Below are 10,026 nucleotides of genomic sequence, written 5' to 3' on the forward strand. Positions count from 1 at the left end.
CTCTCTAACTCTGACTTTCAAGTAAACAAATAAAATCTTTAATATATATATACAAAACTAGCTTTTAATACTCATAAATGTGGCAATATTCTTTTTTTTTCTTTTGGGAATTACACTTTCACCCTTCCTTCAGAGAATTTTTCTTAAGATTATTTATTAGAAAGGTAGAGTTAAAGAGAGAGAGAGAATCTTCCATCTGCTGGTTCACTCCCCAAATGGACACAGTGATAAGAGCTGGGCCAGGTGGAAGCCAGGAATCAGGAGCTTCTTCTGGGTCTCCCAAGTGGGCACAGGGGCCCAAGCATTTCAGTCATCCTCTGCTGCTCTCCCAGGCACGGTGGCAGGGAGCTAGATCAGATGTGCAGCTGTTGGGGACTTGAACTGGCATCCATATGGGGGCCAGCACTGCAGGTGGTGGCTTAACTTGCTATGCCACAATGCTGGCCCCCGGCAGAGAAATTTATTGAACTGTGATATATTTTTATGCTTGAAAATATATTACTGATCATCTCATTTATGAACTATTAAGTATTTAAATTTGAAAATTTTAAACTTCACTTCCTGGGGACAGCATTGTGGCACAGCATGTTGAATTGCTGTCTTCAGACAGAGTTCCAGGCTGGCTTCTGGCTTCAGCCTGGCCCAACCCCAGCTGTTACAGCCATTTGGGGAGTGAACCAGCAGATGGAAAATCTCTCCCCCCCCCCCCCCCCCCGTAACTCTGCCTTTCAAATAGGTGACTATTTAAAGCAAAAACAAAAACCAAAAACTTCTTTTGACCTTAAGGCTCTAAGTGTTTAAAAAAAAATTCTTTTGGTAGACTTAGCAGGAAACTTATCAGCACACAGGGCAAGCATTGTTTGCCGCAGGTTAAGCTTCAACTTGGGATGCCAGCATCACATACTGGAATCCCGACTGCAGTCCCAGCTACTCCACTTGCAATCTAGCTCCCTGCTAAAGCAGCTGCAAAGCCTAAGATGACGGCTCAAGTTCTTGTTCCTGCCACCCACATGGGAGACCCAGGTGGAGTTCTCGGCTCCCAGCTTCAGCTTGGTCTAGCCGCAACTATTATGGCCATTTGAGGAATGAACCAACAGATAAAAGCTTGCTCGCTCTTCTCTCTCCTCTGTCACTCTGCCTTGCAAATTTTTTTTTAAAGATTTATTTGCTTATTTGAAAGTCAGAGTTACACAGAGAGGAGAGGCAGAGAGATAAGTCTTTCTTCCGTTGGTTCACTCCCCAGATGGTCGCAACAGCCGGAGCTGCGCCTATCCGAAGCCAGGAGCTTCCTCCGGGTCTCCCACTTGGGTGCATGGGCCCAAGGACGTGGGCCATCCTCTACTGCCTTCCCAGACCATAGCAGAGAGCTGGATCAGAAGTGGAGCAGCCGGGTCTCAAACCGGTGCCCATATGGAATGCCAGCGCCCCAGGCCAGGGTGTTAGCCCACTGTGCCACAGCGCCAGCCCCCAAATTTTTTTTAAATCAATGGGACATATCTTGATAAGTGGAAAGCAAAATTTCAGTGGAAATTTATGATTCACTCTCCTCAAGTTCGGTTGAAACGAATTGCAAAGCTGCCCGCTAGGTTACTTATTTGTTCAACTTGGACCCTCTGGGTGGAGCCCTGGGGGGCTAGACCCCTAACAGAGAGACAGCCCAAGGTCAAGGGCTTTGTAAAGCGGACAGGAGCCCTGGGGAAAGCAGCAGCGCACATCTCCAAAACACATTCGGTGTCAGCTTGCAGAGAGGATGCAGCCAACTGAGCACAGGACCCTGATCCCCGAACAGCCCATCACGAAGGGTCCCCAGAGCCACAGACTGAGAAGCACCAAATCAGACCACCCCTAGAGGCTGAAACTGTAGCTGAACATTCAAGGTAGAGTTCACACCCCAAACACGGCAGCTCCAGTTTCTCCTCCGTGTGAGGTGCAAAGCGGATTCTGTTTGGTCACAAAACGGATACCATTACACACACACACACACACACAGGGAGGTGAATTTTCTCACAGGCTGTCATGCTCAGGGCCTTTGAGTTATCGATGACAGATTAACAGAAACGGGTATTGGGGTATTACACACAAAGAAGCAAGGGGGAGAGGGAGAGGAGCTCCTGATCAACCAGGGGTGGGGGCTTACCTATCAGCATAATCAAATCAAAAGTGGTGCCTGGCTTCAGTGGGGGGAAACATGGGAGGTTCTAGAAGGCCTTCACACAGCTTCCTTGGAATATCATTGTGTTTTTCCCTCAACTCCATGTCCCCCCATTCACAATACACACAGGCACAAGGACAGAGCTGTCTGTATGGGGAAGGTGTGCCCTGCCTCCTCTGTCTACGGTCAGTGTGAGCGCACAGCCGCGGCAAGCAGCAGGAGGCAGGAATGTCAGTGTTACAGGCCTGGCCCAGGCTGGCGCTGTGGCGTAGTAGGCTACTCCTCCTCCACCTGCATGCCGGCATCCCCCCATATGGGCACAAGTTCGTGTTCTGGCTGCTCATCTTCTGATCCAGCTCTCTACCAATGGCCTGGGGGAGCAATGTAAGATGGCCCCAGTGCTTGGGGCCCTGCACGCAACAGAAAGAAGCTCCTGGCTCCTGGCTTTGGATAGGCCCAGCTCTGGCCAATGCGGCCATTTGGGGAGTGAACCAGCAAATGTAAGACCTCTCTGTCTCTCCTTCTCTGTCTGTAACTCTATCTCTCAAATTAAAAAGATGAAGAAGAAAGAAAGAAAGAAAGAGAGAGAGAGAGAGAGAGAGAGGAAGGAAGGAAGGAAGGAAGGAAGGAAGGAAGGAAGGAAGGAAGGAAGGAAGGAAGGAAGGAAGGAAGGAAAGAAAAACCCATCCGTTCTCTGAAGACAGAGGGGCGGAGAGTAAGGCACTGCAGGTGAATTCTCAGGGAGCTCTGCTTGGGGCAGCTAAGGCACGCTCAGATGAAAGGTCTTGCTGCCCATGACTGCAAGGCTGGGGGACCCTCCAATCCTGGGTAATCACCACTCCGCTTGGTTTCAGAGTTCCACTTTTTCAGATTCCACACATAACTGACATCAAACAGTTCTTTTCTGTTTCACTTAGCGTGATGCTCTTGCGGTTCGGCCATATTGCTGCAATCGGCAGAATTCCCCCTGGCTAATATCCCATCTTACACGTATCCTTATCCGTCCATCTGCCAACAGACACTTCGGTGGTGTCCATGTCTTGATGTACTGTCAGTTTCTTGTTACCCTAACACACAGGCCACCCAGGAAGCACGGTTTAGTTCAGCTTGCAGTTTGGAGGGCACACTCTCACATCTAGGAGACAGATGCTCTGGCATCTATGAGGACAATGGATGGTGGAATCACTAGAGGAAGGATCCCATGGGAGCCAGGAAGTGAAAGGCTGGGCCAACTCAGGCTTAGAGAACCAGCTGCCTTGAAATTATTACCTTCTGAGGTTATGCCTCCAGTGACCTAAAAACCACCCACCAGGCCCAGCTCATGAGCTCCATAACTGAAATCAAGGCACCATGCTCCTAGCACCACCAACCCCTCACTTTGGGGGTTAAATGTGTGCACTGGCTGAGGGTGAACTACTGGGTCAGACAGTAGTTCTATTTTTAATTTAAAAACTTTTTTTTATTTGAAAGGCAGAGTGACACACAGAGAAATCTTCCATTGGCTGGTTCACTCCTCAAATGTTCACAACAGCCAGGCCTGGGCCAGGCTGAAGCCAGAAGCCTGGAATTCCATCTGGGTCTTCCGTGTGGTTGACAAGGACTTCAGCCATCACCTGCTGTTTCCCGGGGTGCATTAGCAGGAAGCTGGACTGACAGTGGAGGTGGGACTTATCCCAGGCAATCCAACACGGGACATGCAGGTGTCCCAAGCACTGAACTGGCAGTGCCACAGTGTCCACTCTTAGTTTTTTTTGAGGAATCTTGATACTGCTTGTAATAATGGCTCTACCAATTTCTACTACTACCAACAACATACAAGGACTCCCCTTTTGTCCACATCTGACCAACACTTACCTTTTGTCTTTTTTGTTAATAGTCAACCTAACATGTGGGAGGTGACATCTCGATGTGGTTTTGATTGCATTTACTAGATGATAAGTGAGGTTGAGCACCTCTCCACGTGCCTATTAGTCTTCTACACAAGGGTATTCAAAACGTTCTTGGAAAGGAGACTGTGTCTGTACAAGTCTTCACACAACATTTGGCATACCCGCAGCCCTTATCAGAGCCTGAGTTTGGGTCCTGGCTCTGTTTCAGATTTAGGCTTCTTGCCCACACTCACCCTGGGGTGGCTCAAGGAGCTGTCTCTGCTACCCACTCTTCCTGAGCCTGTAATTCCTGTCTTCATCATGTTGTTCTCAAGTCAACTTCTTTCTAAACATAAATTCATGAGAGGTCAGGGTTGTGGCACTGTGGGTTAAAGCCACCACTTGGGACGCCAGCATCCCACATCAGAGTGCTGGTTCCAGTCTCACCCATCCTGCTTCTGATCCAGCTTCCTGCTAATGAACCTGGGAAGGCAGCAGAGGACGACCCATGTACTTGGGCACCTGCCCCACCTATACAGAGGGTCTGGCTCCTGGCTTCAGCCTGGCCCAACCCTGGCTGTTGTGGCCATTTGGGAAGTGAACCAGGAGATGGAAAATATCACTCGCTCTTTCAAATAAATATTTCATTTTTTAAAAAAGTAGTTTTTGTAGAGTACAATTTCCAGGATCCCTCTCTCTGTCTTGGAGGTTGTGAGTTCATGCTAATTACTTAGTCTCTGATTAGCAGCTCATCCAGAGGCTATCCAGGGACCCCAACCTTTGTTACTTCATTAGCAGCAACTAGGTCTGATCAAAAGAAGCTCCTACAAACAGCAAAAAACAATCCTACCACTGGGGAAATTCCAAGGGTTTCCTCGAACAAAGATGAAATATGTTTCTATCAGCCACACATCACGCAAGTTGCTGTTGCGTTCTGGGTAGTCTTTAGGCTAGCTTAGCCCTACTGCCACAGTGTAAACCTGTTGGGATCTCTGTTGAGTGCTCCAAATGAATTCTCCACTCCAGCAGCTCAGAACATGACTCCCAGCCTTTTGGAGCTCTGGGAATGATCAGCTAACACCTCCCCACTAGTGCCTCACAGGCCTTCTGCAATGCACTCAAGGGAACTCCCATGCACACTTCTCCCATAGCTCCCTCCTCTATGCTTGTTTGCCCTGTACATTCCAGCCTCTTTGAACTCCAGCCCACCTCCGCGACTCAGTGACTTGACCCTGCTCCGGATCCTGCTCTCTGCATCCTAGTGAAGTGCCTCTGTTATGAACCCCTAAAACCCCACTTGAATGTATTTGGAGATAAAGATCTTCAGGGAGGCAATCAAAAGGGTGGGACCCTAATTCCATAGGACTGGTGTCCTCATAAGGGAGACATCAGAGATAGTCCCACCACCATCAGAAACCAACCCTCACAGTACCTGGATCTTGGACTTCAAGCCTCCGGAACTGTGGGGAAACAGATTTCTGTTTTTCTTTTTTTTAAGATTTATTTGAAAAGCAGAGTTAACAGAGGTAGAAAGACAAGAAAAAGAGATCTTTCATCTGCTGGTTCATTCCCAAAATGGCCATAAAAGATGAACTCAGGAGCCTCGAACTCCATCCTGGTCTTCCACATGGGTGGTAGGGGCCCAACCAAGTTTTGCTTTCTGCTGCTTTCCCGGGCACATTATCAGGGAGCTATATAGGAAGTGGAGCAGCTGGGACTCAAACTAGTGCCCATATGGGATGCATCATCTCAGGCATTTAAACTGGTAATACCACAACACCGGCCCAATTTCTGCCATTTAAGCCACCAAAGGATGATTATTTTGTTATGGCCCTCTTAGCAGACCAATACAGCCTCCAGGGAGAAAACCTGGAATATTTTATGTAGGGTCCCATTATGACCAGAAGCATAAGCCCCTTCACAGCATGTTTTGGTTTTTTTTTTTTTTTTTAAGATTTATTCATTTATTTGAAAGGCAGTTACAGAGACGAGAGAGAGAGAGAGAGAGAGAGAGAGAGAGGTCTTCATCCGATGGTTCACTCCAGAGCTGGGCAGATCTGAAGCCAGGAGCCAGGAGCTTCTTCCGGGTCTCCCACATGGGGGAGCATCTTCTACTGCTTTCCCAGGCTATAGCAGAGAGCTGGATTGGAAGTGGAGCAGCTGGGTCTTGAATCAGCACCCATATGGGATGCCGGTACCTCAGGCCAGGGCGTTAATCCGCTGTGCTACAGCGCCGGCCCCGTGAAGATTCTAAATACATCAGGCAGCCGAGCCTACTATGTCTAACAAGAACTCAGATCTCAGCAAGGTAAGACTTCTAGATCCTACTCATGCTTGTACTGAATGAGGACATGGAGTTTCTGATTCAGTTCAAGGGGACAATCAGTATAATTTCCATCATACAATTTTCCTTGGAATTACCAAGGAATATCCCCTACTGAGGATCTAGGGTCAGTGTCCTCTCCGAAATTAATACCCACAAGACATAAAGTGTATTGTCACTAGTCAGGATTGACCGGGCCACAAAGGGCAAGGATGACTTCTCAGAAAAACAAGGACGAACAATCACACTACACCTCAAAGCACTTTCACTGCAGTGTTTCATGTTCTCAGGGCAAGAAGGGAGGCTCCCTCGCCAACCATCCAAAAATAGACACCAAGAGGAATTTAAATAATACCCAGAGGTTAAAAACTAAATTGTAAACTTGATACTTTAGATTTAAGGAGGATGGTTTTAAGGCAGCACAAGTTTCAGCACGGCACTGAATTCAAAAGTGAAAGGAAAGTCAAGAATACAAAAGGAACATGCATGAACACAAAAGTTAGCAATGGGGGGGGGGGGGTTAATTGAATACATTACTAAGTTACAATCCAAAGTCAGAAGACTGGAGGTATGATGCTGTAAGAATGCTGGAATGTTTCTGCTAGAACTCTAGCTGCCCCTCTTCCCTGCTCTGCCCTCTAGATGCTCACTTCAGCCAGAATCACCTTTTAAAAGCCCGGTCTGAATTTACAGGCCATGTGCTCAGAAACCTTCTTTGGCTAGCACCTGTAGGAGGCAGCCAGCTCCTCACCTCAGCTCTCACTGCCCTCAAACATCTTGTCTTAACCTACCTTTCTACTCTGTTCCCCAGATTTTTAAAAAGATTTTATTTTATTTGAGAGGTAGAGCTACAGAAGACAGAGAAAGGTCATCCATCTGCTGGTTCACTCCTCAAATGGCCCCAACGGCCAGAGTTGAGTTGATCCAAAGCCAGGAGCTTCTTCCGGGTCTCCCAAATAGGATGGCCCAAGCACTTGGGCCATCTCCCACTGCCTTCCCAGGCCATAACAAAGGAATTGGATTGGAACAGGAGCAGCCAGGACATGAACCAGCACCCATATGGGATGCAGGCACCGCAGGCAGAGGCTTAGCCCATTTCGCTAAGTGCTGGCCCCTCCCCAGCAGATTACCCACACCTCCACCTCTCCTCCACATATGCTGTGAACCCAGCCCCTCCCTTTACAGGAATTATCACAAAAATCTTGTGCTTTTGTGCTGTCTCAACTCTAATGTGCTGATCCTCCTTGCACTCACCTCCATTTACCAGAAACCCTACCTTCAAGGACATAGAGCCAATGGCCCCTTGTGCTCGGCAGTAACACTGCTGCACGGCTGTCTCCTCTACTGTACGATAAGCTTTGTTACAAGTCTTCACTGCTATTACTGCCCACAGTCTGTAGCACATGGAAACCCCCGCCCCCCAGATGCTGTGAAGGTAGATGGAGAAGTGATTCTGGAGAAGACAGGGTGGACTTTCAAGTTGGACCTGCTTGGTCCTCAGCAGATCCCAAAGCTCCCTCAACACCACCACCCCTCCCCCGGCAGCCTAAGAACACACAGAGGCCCAGAGGATTAACACAGGTTGTTGTCCTTGTTGGAGGATGCTTCTCAAAGCTTCTGGCCTGGAATGTTAATCATCTCTTTTCGTGTAACTTATTCACACCATAGCTTTGGTAGGGGGAAAAAAAAAACACCAAAGCCAGTCTTTTTTTTTTTTGGACATCTTATTTCAAAGCTGTTTCTGTCTCTTTGCCTTTCAAATAAATGTAAATGAATTTTTTTGAAAAAAAATCTACCATGAAGTGGAATTTTTGAGACTGCTTTGTCTCCCCTTTCCACATGGAGAAATTTCTGACAGTCCTCTGAGCTTTCACTGTGCTTTCCCCAAACCTGCCTAAGGCTTCTTTTTGCCAGAAACTATATAGCCAGGGAAGATACTTAAACCACTCTCGGTTCTTTTCTTTATTTGATAATTGGAGTACTGAAGTAGATTTCAAAATCTTTCACAACAAATTTCTATATACCTGTATAATACAGAATTTTAGAATTATTAGAATCATACAAGTAAACCACTGCTTATGAGCACACATTATGTAGTTTAATCTTAAAGAGAGCCTCTTATCCCTAGTTTTTACAGGCTGTTATAAAAGAAAAACTTCAGCTGGATTATCTAAAATTTTTTAACATGTAGAGGAAAATGTCACTGGCACACTTTCCTGCAAACAGACTTGTTCTTAGCAACTCCAGGGTAATAAACAAAGGTGCTGTAGTTGCCAATACACAGAGCAGATGAGCCTATCCAGCAGCCCAGGGGAGGGCTGATGGCAACCTGCTCTCCAGGCTCTACCGAGACTTTCCTAACCAAGCAATCAGGAGTTGCTTCCTCCATCTGAGACAATTCTTAGGTTACACGGCTGAGTACTTGATCTGAGCAGATTGTAATGAGGAAGCCATAGGCTTGTTTTAAAACATTTTGATCACGAATGGGAAGAAGGCTGGGTTGGGGGAGAGTCAATGAGCAGGGGAAAAGCGGGGTCAGGGAGTGGACCTCCTGTGAGGCTGAGACAGAATCCAAGGCAGACGTGAGCAAGCTGCAGCAGAGCGCTCTCCTGGGCCTTCATCCACGCTCTCCTACTCTGCCCTTCTCACTCCACGCGCTCTTCCCTCCAGTTACCTCGGTGGGTCATGGAGAAAATGAGGCCACTTTAGAGCAGAGTTCTGATAATCCTATTTGAATCCCCAAGGCCAATTCTACATTGGATTGTTCAGTTCCATGAACCAATTAATCCCTTTCCTTTTGGGGGCATAAAATAGTTCAGAGTGGGTTTCCTTAGTAATTCAAAGAGTTGCTATCAATTACGCAAATAAAATGCAGACATGCACTTTTTCCTATTCAGAACTGTAAGAATTATAAAATAACTGCTTAATGTGAAAATCAAGTTCAACTGTCACTGTGAAATGAATAAAATGAAGGCATGCTTGAGAAAAATCTGGCAATTATTTTAAATTACACTGAAAAGATTTAGCATTTGCATTTAAAACATTCATCTGAAAAGTTTTAAAGTAACCCAAGAAGAAGATACATTGCACTGATAACATTAATTTGGCAATGAAGTCAATTTGTTAACAATGCCCTCTTACCTCACTGTTTATCTTCTGAGTTCCCATTTTTACTAAATTTGTGTTCCTATTAGGCCATTCTATAAAAGTCAACCAAGTATACAAAATTTTCTTTTAGGCTGAGTCATGAGTCTTTCACATCTTGCTTTGTGGGACAGGGCTGCTCAGTGTGGACCACAGACTGATAGAATCAGCATTACCTTGTAGCTTGTTTGAAATACAAATTATTAGGCCCCGTTTCAGACCAAGTGAGTCAGAATCTGTAGGGGTAGGGCCCAGGAATTTGTCCCAGTGATTCTTAGGCAGTCTGAAGTATAGAAACCTCTGTGAGAGTGTCTGCATGGTTACCATTTTGCTTTTTATTTGCTCACACTTAAGATGCAACAGAAGACCATCTCTCAGCCCTGATACTGAATGGACGACCCAACAGTCCTCCCAATGTGTCTAAAACCAGCTTATATTTTTCTTCAAGACACAGTTTGAAGCTGCATTTATTTAATTCCTGTTTACCTTTCTGAAGCCTAGGGAAAAAGAAGCCAGGGACTATGAAGGAAAAGCCCAGC

At 46.6% G+C, this 10,026-nt stretch overlaps 1 pseudogene; it reads right to left on the bottom strand.

Moving 5' to 3' along the window:
• Positions 1-2,252: 2,252 nt before the first annotated feature.
• On the bottom strand, positions 2,253-2,377 carry LOC133752993 (small nucleolar RNA SNORA51; annotated as a pseudogene).
• Positions 2,378-10,026: the final 7,649 nt, after the last annotated feature.

The sequence above is a fragment of the Lepus europaeus genome, chromosome 2 (assembly GCF_033115175.1).
Source record: "Lepus europaeus isolate LE1 chromosome 2, mLepTim1.pri, whole genome shotgun sequence".
NCBI lineage: Eukaryota > Metazoa > Chordata > Mammalia > Lagomorpha > Leporidae > Lepus > Lepus europaeus.